Here is a 13,316-nt window from a genome sequence, read left to right on the forward strand (position 1 = left end):
TACTCCCCATAACAGAGCAGGAGGTGTACACCCACCCTGTGATATTGTTCCTAATATTCAGAGGCCGAGAGGTCGATATTACTCCCAATATGGCAGGAAGTGTACACCCCCGTGTGAGATGTTCCTTAATAATATTTCAAGGCGGAGGGGGAGATATTGCTCCCAATATCGCAGAAAGTGTACCCCCCAGGGATATTGTTCTCATGATCCTGGAGGGAAGAGGATGATGTCACTTTAAATATCACAGAAGGTGTGCACGCCCTCACTGATATCGGTTCTAATTTCCACGTGGGAGAGGAGGATGTGACGCCCAATCACACCTGCAGTAGAAACACAGCTATGATACTGTTCTTCATATTCAGGGAGGAGGACGATGATATTACTCCCAAAACAGACGGCTGTACACCCTCTGCACACCGAGGGTGTACCCCCATCTGTGAAATAGTTTATAATTTCCAGAGGGGGAGATGATATCACTCCGAATACCGTAAACAGGCTGTGAGTCCACCGCGGATCCTAAAAACCAGGGAGGGAAGAGGGGCTGGCACTTACTCCCTGCATCGCGGGGGGTGTCTCACCCCCTTGCGATGGGGGTCCTAAGAGCCAGTGGGGGATGAGGGGCTGGCTCTCAGTCCCTGCCTCGCGGGTGGTCCTTCCCCCCGCTGCGATGGGGGTCCTAAGAGCAAGGGGGGTAAGTGGGGCTGGCTCTCTGTCCCCGCCTCGCCAGGGGTACCTTGCACCCTTGCGATGGGGGTCCTAGGAGCCAGGGGGGGAAGAGGGGCTGGCTCTTACACCCCGCATCAAGGGGGGTCCCGGCGATGGGGGTCCTAAGAGCCATGGGGGAAGAGGGGCTGCCTCTCAGTCCCCGCCTCGCGGGGGGTGCCTCCTCCCCCTGCGATGGGGTCCTAAGAGCCAGAGGGGGAAAGGAGCTGGCTGTCAGTCCCTGTCTCGCGGGGGTGCCTCCCCCCTCCGGGATGGGGGTCCTAAGAGCCAGTGGGGGATGAGGGGCTGGCTCTCAGTCCCAGCCTCGCAGGGGTGCCTCCCCCCCAGGCTATGGGGATCCTAAGAGCCAGGGGGGTAAGAGGGGCAGGCTCTCATTCCCCGCCTCGTGGGGTGTGGCTACCTCCCATGCGATGAGGGTCCTTAGAGCCAGGAGGGGAAGAGGGGCTGGTTCTCAGTCCCCACCTCGCGGGGGATGCCTCCCCGTGCTGCAATGGGGGGGGTCCTAAAGGCCAGGGGGTGAAGAGGGGCTGGCTCTCAGTCCCCACCTCGTGAGGGGTGCCTCCCCCCCTGCGATGGGGGTCCTAAGGGCCAGTGGGGGAAGAGGGGCTGGCTCTGAGACCCCGCCTCACTGGGGGTGCCTCCCCCCCCGCGATGGGGGTCCTAAGGGCCAGTGGGGGAAGAGGGGCTGGCTCTGAGACCCCGCCTCGCGGGGGGTGCCTCCCCCCCCTGCGATGGGGGTCCTAAGGGCCAGTGGGGGAAGAGGGGCTGGCTCTGAGAACCCGCCTCACGGGGGGTGCCTTCCCCCCCTGCGATGGGGGTCCTAAGGGCCAGTGGGGGAAGAGGGGCTGGCTCTCTGTACCCGCCTTGCGGGGGGTGCCTCCCCCCCTGTGATGGGGGTCCTAAGAGCCAGGAGCAGAAGAGGGGCTGGCTCTCTATACCCGCCTCGCGGGGGGTGCCTCCCCCCCTGCGATGGGGGTCCTAAGGGCCAGTGGGGGAAGAGGGGCTGGCTCTGAGACCCCGCCTCGCTGGAGGTGCCTCCTCCCCCTGCGATGTGGGTCCTAAGAGCCAGGGGGGGATGAGGGGCTGGCTCTCAGTGCCCGCCTCTCGGGGAGTGCCTCCCCTTCCTGTGATGGGGGTCCTAAGAGCCAGGAGGGGAAGAGGGGCTGGCTTTCAGTCACCACAGCTTGGGGGGCCTTTATGTTCTGGTTTTTCCCAAGAGTCAGCTGATTTGCTTCTTGTACTAGCAGGGCAGTTGCTGCCAAGGCCCTCAAACAGGGGGGCCATCCTTTAGAAACCCTGTCTAGCTGTTTAGAGAGGTAGGCCACCGGCCTCAGCCATGGCCCCACAGTTTGGGTTTAAAGTCCAGCTGCCATCTTTTCTCTGACGCATACAGTGGAAAAGGCTTTGTGAGATCCGCTAGCCCCTGGGCTGGGGCTTTCAGAAGTTTTTCCTTTAAGTCATGAAAGACTTGCTGTTGTTGGAATCCCCATTCCAAATGTTCCCGGTCCCCGCCCCCTTTGTGATGTCATACAAAGGCGTGGCTAATACTGCAAAGTTGGGCTCCGCAGTCTACAAAACCCCACAGCTCCTAGGAATTCTCTCACCAGCCTTCTGCCCTTAGGCTCCGGAAGATTGCAAATGACCTGCTTTCTTTCGGATCCCGGGCTGCTTTCGGACACCTGTCGAATAGTAAATCCCAAGTAAGCTACCTGCGGTCGTCGGCAGATCTGAGTTTTCTTCTTGGACACCTAATACCCACAGCCCTCCAGGTTGGTCCTAAGGGTCTTAGAATCCTCGATGGGGGTCATAAGCCAGGGGGGGAAGAGGGACTGGCTCTCAGTCCCCGCCTCGCGGGGTGTGCCTCCCCCGTGTGATGGGGATCCTCAGAGTTGGGCGAGGAAGAAGGGCTGGCTCTCAGTCCCCGCCTCGCGGGGCGTGCCTCCCCCGTGTGATGGGGATCCTCAGAGTTGGGCGAGGAAGAAGGGCTGGCTCTCAGCCACCGCCTCGCGGGGGGTGCCTCCCCTCCCTGCGATGGGGGTCCTAAGAGCCAGGGGGGAAAGAGCGGCTGGCTCTCAGTCCCCTCCTCGCGGGGGGTGCCTCCCCCCCTGCGATGGGGGTCCTAAGAGAAATGGAGGGAAGAGGGGCTGGCTCTCAGTGCCTGCCATGAGGGGGTGCCTCCCCCCCTGCGATGGGGGTCCCAAGAGCCAGGGGGGGAAGAGCGGCTGGCTCTAAGTCCGCGCCTCGCCAGGGGTGCATCCCCCCACTGCGATGGGGGTCCTAAGAGCCAGGGGGGAAGAGGGGCTGGCTCAGTCCCCGCCTCGCGGGGGGTGGCTCGCTCCGCTGAGATGGGCATCCTAAGAGCCAGGGGAGAAAGAGGGGCAGAGGATGATAATTTCAGCATCGCAGGCTGTGTTCACCCAGCCTGTTAAATTGTTATTAGTATCCTGAAAGGGAGAGGATGATATTACTCCCCATAACAGACAGATATGACTCCCCATCATAGAGCACGAGGTGTACACCCGCCCTGTGATTTTCTTCCTCATATTCAGAGACCGAGAGGTTGATGTCACTCCCAATATCGGAGGAAGTATACACCCCCGTGTGAGATGTTCCTTAACGATATTCCACGGCGGAGGGGGTGATATGAGTACATACATGGCAGAAAGTGGAAACCCCCCAGGGATATTATTCCCACGATCCTGGAGGGAAGAAGATGATGTTACTTTCAATATGACAGAAGGTGGATGAAGTGGTGGACTGCCCCTCCACACCTGTGAGTATTTCTAGTTGGGTGGGACGAGAGACTGAGAAAAGAAATAAGACACAGAGAGAAAGTGTAAAGATACAACAGTGGGTCCAGGGGACCGGCGCTCAGCACACCAAGGACCTGCACCGGCACCAGCCTCTGAGTTCCCTCAGTTGTTATTGATTATGATTTTCATGATTTTAGCAGAAAGGAATGTAGTAGGAGAGCAGGGTGATGATAAGGAGAGAGTCAGCAGAAGACATGTGAGCAAAAGAATCTATGTCATAATTAGGTTCAAGGGAAGGTACTATGACTGGACGTGCACGTAAGCCAGATTTGTTTCTCTGCACCCAAACATCTCAGTGGAGTAAAGAAGAACAAGGCAGTGTTACTGCAAACATGTCTCGCCTCCCGCCACAGGGCAGCTTTTCTCCTATCTCAGAGTTGAACGAATGTACAATCGGGTTTTACACCGAGACATTCAGTTCCCAGGGGCAAGCAGGAGACAGTGGCCTTCCTCCATCTCAGCTGCAAGAGGCTTTCCTCTTTTACTAATCCACCTCAGCACAGACCCATTACGGGTGTCGGGCTGGGGGACAGTCAGGTCTTTCTCATCCCATGAGGCTATATTTCAGACTATCAGATGGGGAGAGAGCTTGGACCATACCCTGCTTTCAAGGGCAGAGGTCCCTGCGGCTTTCCACAGTGCATTGTGTCCCCGGTTTATTGAGACTAGACAATGGCGATGACTTTTACCAAGTATACTGCTGGTAAACATTTCGTTAACAAGGCACGTCCTGCACAGCCCTGCATCCCTTGAACTTTGATTTTATACAACACATGTTTTTGTGAGCTCCAGGTTGGGTCAAAGTGGCTGGGGCCAAGCGGCTAGGGCAAAGCTACAAATTAACAACATCTCAGCAAAGCAATTGTTTAAAAATGGAGTCTCTTATGTCTTTTCAAAATGGTCTTTTTCAAAATGGAGTCTCTTATGTCTTTCCTTTCTACATGGACACAGTGACAGTCTGATCTCTCTTTCTTTTCCCTACAGGTGGACACGCCCCCACTGATATTCCTTCTAATTGCAACGTGGGAGAGGAGGATATGACACGCGATATCGCAGGGAGTAGAAACACCCCTGTGATACTGTTCTTCATATTCAGGGAGGAAGAGGATGATATTACTCCCAATACAGACGGGTGTACACCCTCTGTACACCGAGGGTGTACACCCGTCTGTGAAAGAGTTCGTAATCTCCAGAGGGGGAGATGATATTACTCACAATATGGTAAAGAGGCTGTGAGTCCACGGAGGATCCTCAGAGCCAGCGGGGGAAGAGGGGCTGGCTCTCAGTCCCCGCCTCGCGGGGGTGCCTCCCCCCACTGCGATGGGGGTCCTAAGAGCCAGTGGGGGAAGAGGGGCTGGCTCTGAGACCCCGCCTCGCGGGGGGTGCCTCCCCCCCCTGCGATGGGGTTCCTAAGAGCCAGTGGTGGAAGAGGGGCTGGCTCTGAGACCCCGCCTCGCGGGGGGTGCCTCCCCCCACTGCGATGGGGTTCCTAAGAGCCAGTGGGGGAAGAGGGGCTGGCTCTGAGACCCCGCCTCGCGGGGGGTGCCTCCCCCCCTGCGAAGGGGTTCCTAAGAGCCAGTGGGGGAAGAGGGGCTGGCTCTGAGACCCCGCATCGCTGGGGGTGCCTCCCCCCCCTTCGATGGGGGTCCTAAGAGCCAGTGGGGGAAGAGGGGCTGGCTCTGAGACCCCGCCTCACGGGGGGTGCCTCCCCCCCCTGCGATGGGGTTCCTAAGGGCCAGTGGGGGAAGAGGGGCTGGCTCTCTGTACCCGCCTCGCGGGGGGTGCCTCCCCCCCTGTGATGGGGGTCCTTAGAGCCAGGAGCAGAAGAGGGGCTGGCTCTCTGTACCCGCCTCGCGGGGGGTGCCTCCCCCCCTGCGATGGGGGTCCTAAGGGCCAGTGGGGGAAGAGGGGCTGGCTCTCTGTACCCGCCTTGCGGGGGGTGCCTCCCCCCCTGTGATGGGGGTCCTAAGAGCCAGGAGCAGAAGAGGGGCTGGCTCTCTATACCCGCCTCGCGGGGGGTGCCTCCCCCCCTGCGATGGGGGTCCTAAGGGCCACTGGGGGAAGAGGGGCTGGCTCTGAGACCCCGCCTCGCTGGAGGTGCCTCCTCCCCCTGCGATGTGGGTCCTAAGAGCCAGGGGGGGATGAGGGGCTGGCTCTCAGTGCCCGCCTCTCGGGGAGTGCCTCCCCTTCCTGTGATGGGGGTCCTAAGAGCCAGGAGGGGAAGAGGGGCTGGCTTTCAGTCACCACAGCTTGGGGGGCCTTTATGTTCTGGTTTTTCCCAAGAGTCAGCTGATTTGCTTCTTGTACTAGCAGGGCAGTTGCTGCCAAGGCCCTCAAACAGGGGGGCCATCCTTTAGAAACCCTGTCTAGCTGTTTAGAGAGGTAGGCCACCGGCCTCAGCCATGGCCCCACAGTTTGGGTTTAAAGTCCAGCTGCCATCTTTTCTCTGACGCATACAGTGGAAAAGGCTTTGTGAGATCCGCTAGCCCCTGGGCTGGGGCTTTCAGAAGTTTTTCCTTTAAGTCATGAAAGACTTGCTGTTGTTGGAATCCCCATTCCAAATGTTCCCGGTCCCCGCCCCCTTTGTGATGTCATACAAAGGCGTGGCTAATACTGCAAAGTTGGGCTCCGCAGTCTACAAAACCCCACAGCTCCTAGGAATTCTCTCACCAGCCTTCTGCCCTTAGGCTCCGGAAGATTGCAAATGACCTGCTTTCTTTCGGATCCCGGGCTGCTTTCGGACACCTGTCGAATAGTAAATCCCAAGTAAGCTACCTGCGGTCGTCGGCAGATCTGAGTTTTCTTCTTGGACACCTAATACCCACAGCCCTCCAGGTTGGTCCTAAGGGTCTTAGAATCCTCGATGGGGGTCATAAGCCAGGGGGGGAAGAGGGACTGGCTCTCAGTCCCCGCCTCGCGGGGTGTGCCTCCCCCGTGTGATGGGGATCCTCAGAGTTGGGCGAGGAAGAAGGGCTGGCTCTCAGTCCCCGCCTCGCGGGGCGTGCCTCCCCCGTGTGATGGGGATCCTCAGAGTTGGGCGAGGAAGAAGGGCTGGCTCTCAGCCACCGCCTCGCGGGGGGTGCCTCCCCTCCCTGCGATGGGGGTCCTAAGAGCCAGGGGGGAAAGAGCGGCTGGCTCTCAGTCCCCTCCTCGCGGGGGGTGCCTCCCCCCCTGCGATGGGGGTCCTAAGAGAAATGGAGGGAAGAGGGGCTGGCTCTCAGTGCCTGCCATGAGGGGGTGCCTCCCCCCCTGCGATGGGGGTCCCAAGAGCCAGGGGGGGAAGAGCGGCTGGCTCTAAGTCCGCGCCTCGCCAGGGGTGCATCCCCCCACTGCGATGGGGGTCCTAAGAGCCAGGGGGGAAGAGGGGCTGGCTCAGTCCCCGCCTCGCGGGGGGTGGCTCGCTCCGCTGAGATGGGCATCCTAAGAGCCAGGGGAGAAAGAGGGGCAGAGGATGATAATTTCAGCATCGCAGGCTGTGTTCACCCAGCCTGTTAAATTGTTATTAGTATCCTGAAAGGGAGAGGATGATATTACTCCCCATAACAGACAGATATGACTCCCCATCATAGAGCACGAGGTGTACACCCGCCCTGTGATTTTCTTCCTCATATTCAGAGACCGAGAGGTTGATGTCACTCCCAATATCGGAGGAAGTATACAGCCCCGTGTGAGATGTTCCTTAATGATATTCCACGGCGGAGGGGGTGATATGAGTACATACATGGCAGAAAGTGGAAACCCCCCAGGGATATTATTCCCACGATCCTGGAGGGAAGAAGATGATGTTACTTTCAATATGACAGAAGGTGGATGAAGTGGTGGACTGCCCCTCCACACCTGTGAGTATTTCTAGTTGGGTGGGACGAGAGACTGAGAAAAGAAATAAGACACAGAGAGAAAGTGTAAAGATACAACAGTGGGTCCAGGGGACCGGCGCTCAGCACACCAAGGACCTGCACCGGCACCAGCCTCTGAGTTCCCTCAGTTGTTATTGATTATGATTTTCATGATTTTAGCAGAAAGGAATGTAGTAGGAGAGCAGGGTGATGATAAGGAGAGAGTCAGCAGAAGACATGTGAGCAAAAGAATCTATGTCATAATTAGGTTCAAGGGAAGGTACTATGACTGGACGTGCACGTAAGCCAGATTTGTTTCTCTGCACCCAAACATCTCAGTGGAGTAAAGAAGAACAAGGCAGTGTTACTGCAAACATGTCTCGCCTCCCGCCACAGGGCAGCTTTTCTCCTATCTCAGAGTTGAACGAATGTACAATCGGGTTTTACACCGAGACATTCAGTTCCCAGGGGCAAGCAGGAGACAGTGGCCTTCCTCCATCTCAGCTGCAAGAGGCTTTCCTCTTTTACTAATCCACCTCAGCACAGACCCATTACGGGTGTCGGGCTGGGGGACAGTCAGGTCTTTCTCATCCCATGAGGCTATATTTCAGACTATCAGATGGGGAGAGAGCTTGGACCATACCCTGCTTTCAAGGGCAGAGGTCCCTGCGGCTTTCCACAGTGCATTGTGTCCCCGGTTTATTGAGACTAGACAATGGCGATGACTTTTACCAAGTATACTGCTGGTAAACATTTCGTTAACAAGGCACGTCCTGCACAGCCCTGCATCCCTTGAACTTTGATTTTATACAACACATGTTTTTGTGAGCTCCAGGTTGGGTCAAAGTGGCTGGGGCCAAGCGGCTAGGGCAAAGCTACAAATTAACAACATCTCAGCAAAGCAATTGTTTAAAGGACAGGTCTTTTTCAAAATGGAGTCTCTTATGTCTTTCCTTTCTACATGGACACAGTGACAGTCTGATCTCTCTTTCTTTTCCCTACAGGTGGACACGCCCCCACTGATATTCCTTCTAATTGCAACGTGGGAGAGGAGGATATGACACGCGATATCGCAGGGAGTAGAAACACCCCTGTGATACTGTTCTTCATATTCAGGGAGGAAGAGGATGATATTACTCCCAATACAGACGGGTGTACACCCTCTGTACACCGAGGGTGTACACCCGTCTGTGAAAGAGTTCGTAATCTCCAGAGGGGGAGATGATATTACTCACAATATGGTAAAGAGGCTGTGAGTCCACGGAGGATTCTCAGAGCCAGCGGGGGAAGAGGGGCTGGCTCTCAGTCCCCGCCTCGCGGGGGTGCCTCCCCCCACTGCGATGGGGGTCCTAAGAGCCAGTGGGGGAAGAGGGGCTGGCTCTGAGACCCCGCCTCGCGGGGGGTGCCTCCCCCCCCTGCGATGGGGTTCCTAAGAGCCAGTGGTGGAAGAGGGGCTGGCTCTGAGACCCCGCCTCGCGGGGGGTGCCTCCCCCCACTGCGATGGGGTTCCTAAGAGCCAGTGGGGGAAGAGGGGCTGGCTCTGAGACCCCGCCTCGCGGGGGGTGCCTCCCCCCCCTGCGAAGGGGTTCCTAAGAGCCAGTGGGGGAAGAGGGGCTGGCTCTGAGACCCCGCATCGCTGGGGGTGCCTCCCCCCCCTTCGATGGGGGTCCTAAGAGCCAGTGGGGGAAGAGGGGCTGGCTCTGAGACCCCGCCTCACGGGGGGTGCCTCCCCCCCCTGCGATGGGGGTCCTAAGGGCCAGTGGGGGAAGAGGGGCTGGCTCTGAGACCCCGCCTCGCGGGGGGTGCCTCCCCCCCCTGCGATGGGGTTCCTAAGGGCCAGTGGGGGAAGAGGGGCTGGTTCTCTGTACCCGCCTCGCGGGGGGTGCCTCCCCCACTGCGATGGGGGTCCTAAGGGCCAGTGGGGGAAGAGGGGCTGGCTCTCTGTACCCGCCTTGCGGGGGGTGCCTCCCCCCCTGTGATGGGGGTCCTAAGAGCCAGGAGCAGAAGAGGGGCTGGCTCTGTATACCTGCCTCGCGGGGGGTGCCTCCCCCCCTGCGATGGGGGTCCTAAGGGCCAGTGGGGGAAGAGGGGCTGGCTCTGAGACCCCGCCTCGCGGGGGGTGCCTCCCCCCCCTGCGATGGGGTTCCTAAGGGCCAGTGGGGGAAGAGGGGCTGGCTCTCTGTACCCGCCTCACGGGGGGTGCCTCCCCCCCTGTGATGGGGGTCCTTAGAGCCAGGAGCAGAAGAGGGGCTGGCTCTCTGTACCCACCTCGCGGGGCTGCCTCCCCCACCCGCGATGGGGGTCCTAAGAGCCAGAAGGCTTAGAGGGGCTGGCTCTCAGTCCCCGCCTCGTGGGGGGTGCCTCCTCTCCCTGCGACGGGGGTCCTAAAGGCCAGTGGGGGAAGAGGGGCTGGCTCTGAGACCACGCCTCGCTGGGGTGCCTCCCCCCACTGCGATGGGGGTCCTAAGGGCCAGTGGGGGAAGAGGGGCTGGCTCTGAGACCCCGCCTCGCTGGGGGTGCCTCCTCCCCCTGCGACGGGGGTCCTAAGAGCCAGGGGGGGAAGAGGGGCTGGCTCTCAGTCCCCGCCTCGCGGGGAGTGCCTCCCCTTCCTGCGATGGGGGTCCTAAGAGCCAGGAGGGGAAGAGGGGCTGGCTTTCAGTCACCACAGCTTGGGGGGCCTTTATGTTCTGGTTTTACCCAAGAGTCAGCTGATTTGCTTCTTGTACTAGCAGGGCAGTTGCTGCCAAGGCCCTCAAACAGGGGGGCCATCCTTTAGAAACCCTGTCTAGCTGTTTAGAGAGGTAGGCCACCGGCCTCAGCCATGGCCCCACAGTTTGGGTTTAAAGTCCAGCTGCCATCTTTTCTCTGACACATACAGTGGAAAAGGCTTTGTGAGATCCGCTAGCCCCTGGGCTGGGGCTTTCAGAAGTTTTTCCTTTAAGTCATGAAAGACTTGCTGTTGTTGGAATCCCCATTCCAAATGTTCCCGGTCCCCGCCCCCTTTGTGACGTCATAGAAAGGCGTGGCTAATACTGCAAAGTTGGGCTCCGCAGTCTACAAAACCCCACAGCTCCTAGGAATTCTCTCACCAGCCTTCTGCCCTTAGGCTCCGGAAGATTGCAAATGACCTGCTTTCTTTCGGATCCCGGGCTGCTTTCGGACACCTGTCGAATAGTAAATCCCAAGTAAGCTACCTGCGGTCGTCGGCAGATCTGAGTTTTCTTCTTGGACACCTAATACCCACAGCCCTCCAGGTTGGTCCTAAGGGTCTTAGAATCCTCGATGGGGGTCATAAGCCAGGGGGGGAAGAGGGACTGGCTCTCAGTCCCCGCCTCGCGGGGTGTGCCTCCCCCGTGTGATGGGGATCCTCAGAGTTGGGCGAGGAAGAAGGGCTGGCTCTCAGTCCCCGCCTCGCGGGGCGTGCCTCCCCCGTGTGATGGGGATCCTCAGAGTTGGGCGAGGAAGAAGGGCTGGCTCTCAGCCACCGCCTCGCGGGGGGTGCCTCCCCTCCCTGCGATGGGGGTCCTAAGAGCCAGGGGGGAAAGAGCGGCTGGCTCTCAGTCCCCTCCTCGCGGGGGGTGCCTCCCCCCCTGCGATGGGGGTCCTAAGAGAAATGGAGGGAAGAGGGGCTGGCTCTCAGTGCCTGCCATGAGGGGGTGCCTCCCCCCCTGCGATGGGGGTCCCAAGAGCCAGGGGGGGAAGAGCGGCTGGCTCTAAGTCCGCGCCTCGCCAGGGGTGCATCCCCCCACTGCGATGGGGGTCCTAAGAGCCAGGGGGGAAGAGGGGCTGGCTCAGTCCCCGCCTCGCGGGGGGTGGCTCGCTCCGCTGAGATGGGCATCCTAAGAGCCAGGGGAGAAAGAGGGGCAGAGGATGATAATTTCAGCATCGCAGGCTGTGTTCACCCAGCCTGTTAAATTGTTATTAGTATCCTGAAAGGGAGAGGATGATATTACTCCCCATAACAGACAGATATGACTCCCCATCATAGAGCACGAGGTGTACACCCGCCCTGTGATTTTCTTCCTCATATTCAGAGACCGAGAGGTTGATGTCACTCCCAATATCGGAGGAAGTATACAGCCCCGTGTGAGATGTTCCTTAATGATATTCCACGGCGGAGGGGGTGATATGAGTACATACATGGCAGAAAGTGGAAACCCCCCAGGGATATTATTCCCACGATCCTGGAGGGAAGAAGATGATGTTACTTTCAATATGACAGAAGGTGGATGAAGTGGTGGACTGCCCCTCCACACCTGTGAGTATTTCTAGTTGGGTGGGACGAGAGACTGAGAAAAGAAATAAGACACAGAGAGAAAGTGTAAAGATACAACAGTGGGTCCAGGGGACCGGCGCTCAGCACACCAAGGACCTGCACCGGCACCAGCCTCTGAGTTCCCTCAGTTGTTATTGATTATGATTTTCATGATTTTAGCAGAAAGGAATGTAGTAGGAGAGCAGGGTGATGATAAGGAGAGAGTCAGCAGAAGACATGTGAGCAAAAGAATCCATGTCATAATTAGGTTCAAGGGAAGGTACTATGACTGCACGTGCACGTAAGCCAGATTTGTTTCTCTGCACCCAAACATCTCAGTGGAGTAAAGAAGAACAAGGCAGTGTTACTGCAAACATGTCTCGCCTCCCGCCACAGGGCAGCTTTTCTCCTATCTCAGAGTTGAACGAATGTACAATCGGGTTGTACACCGAGACATTCAGTTCCCAGGGGCAAGCAGGAGACAGTGGCCTTCCTCCATCTCAGCTGCAAGAGGCTTTCCTCTTTTACTAATCCACCTCAGCACAGACCCATTACGGGTGTCGGGCTGGGGGACAGTCAGGTCTTTCTCATCCCATGAGGCTATATTTCAGACTATCAGATGGGGAGAGAGCTTGGACCATACCCTGCTTTCAAGGGCAGAGGTCCCTGCGGCTTTCCACAGTGCATTGTGTCCCCGGTTTATTGAGACTAGACAATGGCGATGACTTTTACCAAGTATACTGCTGGTAAACATTTCATTAACAAGGCACGTCCTGCACAGCCCTGCATCCCTTGAACTTTGATTTTATACAACACATGTTTTTGTGAGCTCCAGGTTGGGTCAAAGTGGCTGGGGCCAAGCGGCTAGGGCAAAGCTACAAATTAACAACATCTCAGCAAAGCAATTGTTTAAAGGACAGGTCTTTTTCAAAATGGAGTCTCTTATGTCTTTCCTTTCTACATGGACACAGTGACAGTCTGATCTCTCTTTCTTTTCCCTACAGGTGGACACGCCCCCACTGATATTCCTTCTAATTGCAACGTGGGAGAGGAGGATATGACACGCGATATCGCAGGGAGTAGAAACACCCCTGTGATACTGTTCTTCATATTCAGGGAGGAAGAGGATGATATTACTCCCAATACAGACGGGTGTACACCCTCTGTACACCGAGGGTGTACACCCGTCTGTGAAAGAGTTCGTAATCTCCAGAGGGGGAGATGATATTACTCACAATATGGTAAAGAGGCTGTGAGTCCACGGAGGATCCTCAGAGCCAGCGGGGGAAGAGGGGCTGGCTCTCAGTCCCCGCCTCGCGGGGGTGCCTCCCCCCACTGCGATGGGGTTCCTAAGAGCCAGTGGGGGAAGAGGGGCTGGCTCTGAGACCCCGCCTCGCGGGGGGTGCCTCCCCCCCCTGCGAAGGGGTTCCTAAGAGCCAGTGGGGGAAGAGGGGCTGGCTCTGAGACCCCGCCTCGCTGGGGGTGCCTCCCCCCCCTTCGATGGGGGTCCTAAGAGCCAGTGGGGGAAGAGGGGCTGGCTCTGAGACCCCGCCTCACGGGGGGTGCCTCCCCCCCCTGCGATGGGGGTCCTAAGGGCCAGTGGGGGAAGAGGGGCTGGCTCTGAGACCCCGCCTCGCGGGGGGTGCCTCCCCCCCTGCGATGGGGTTCCTAAGGGCCAGTGGGGGAAGA

At 58.2% G+C, this 13,316-nt stretch overlaps 2 long non-coding RNA genes across 2 annotated transcripts; both read left to right on the plus strand.

Moving 5' to 3' along the window:
* Nucleotides 1-1,215: 1,215 nt before the first annotated feature.
* On the plus strand, nt 1,216-4,935 carry LOC134730841 (uncharacterized). The gene is made up of 3 exons (XR_010112857.1): nt 1,216-2,492; nt 3,273-3,496; nt 4,521-4,935. It is a non-coding gene; the product is annotated as an uncharacterized LOC134730841 (long non-coding RNA).
* Nucleotides 4,936-5,263: 328 nt separating this feature from the next.
* On the plus strand, nt 5,264-8,792 carry LOC134730842 (uncharacterized). The gene is made up of 3 exons (XR_010112860.1): nt 5,264-6,371; nt 7,152-7,375; nt 8,377-8,792. It is a non-coding gene; the product is annotated as an uncharacterized LOC134730842 (long non-coding RNA).
* Nucleotides 8,793-13,316: the final 4,524 nt, after the last annotated feature.

This window comes from Pan paniscus, chromosome 7 (genome assembly GCF_029289425.2).
Source record: "Pan paniscus chromosome 7, NHGRI_mPanPan1-v2.0_pri, whole genome shotgun sequence".
Classification (NCBI taxonomy): Eukaryota; Metazoa; Chordata; class Mammalia; order Primates; family Hominidae; genus Pan; species Pan paniscus.